Raw genomic sequence first — 322 nt, 5'->3', positions numbered from 1 at the left:
CCATCCGGCTCAAAGATAAGTAACAGTGGTATCTGATCATTTGGAGTCATGAGGATACATTGAAACTACTAGATGGTAGAAGACATTTAAAAACACAAATATAAAATGTCTTAGGTATGCCAAAATCTGCGGTGTTTAAAAGAATGACAGAAAGAATATTCTAGTCGTGTATGAAAGAACTATATAAATGGACACAGTATGATATAGGTTTAAATTAGCAAGAGACATTAGCAAAAAACAAAATTTATGTTAAACGTTTTCAGAATTTTCAACTGTTTCTACGGCGGAACTAACTTTTTCACAAGTTCAACACGTAAAAAAC

This window comes from Trypanosoma equiperdum, assembly GCF_001457755.1.
Source record: "Trypanosoma equiperdum strain OVI genome assembly, contig: ctg_248, whole genome shotgun sequence".
Taxonomy (NCBI): Eukaryota; Euglenozoa; class Kinetoplastea; order Trypanosomatida; family Trypanosomatidae; genus Trypanosoma; species Trypanosoma equiperdum.
Note: the sequence above shows the minus strand (reverse complement) of the source record.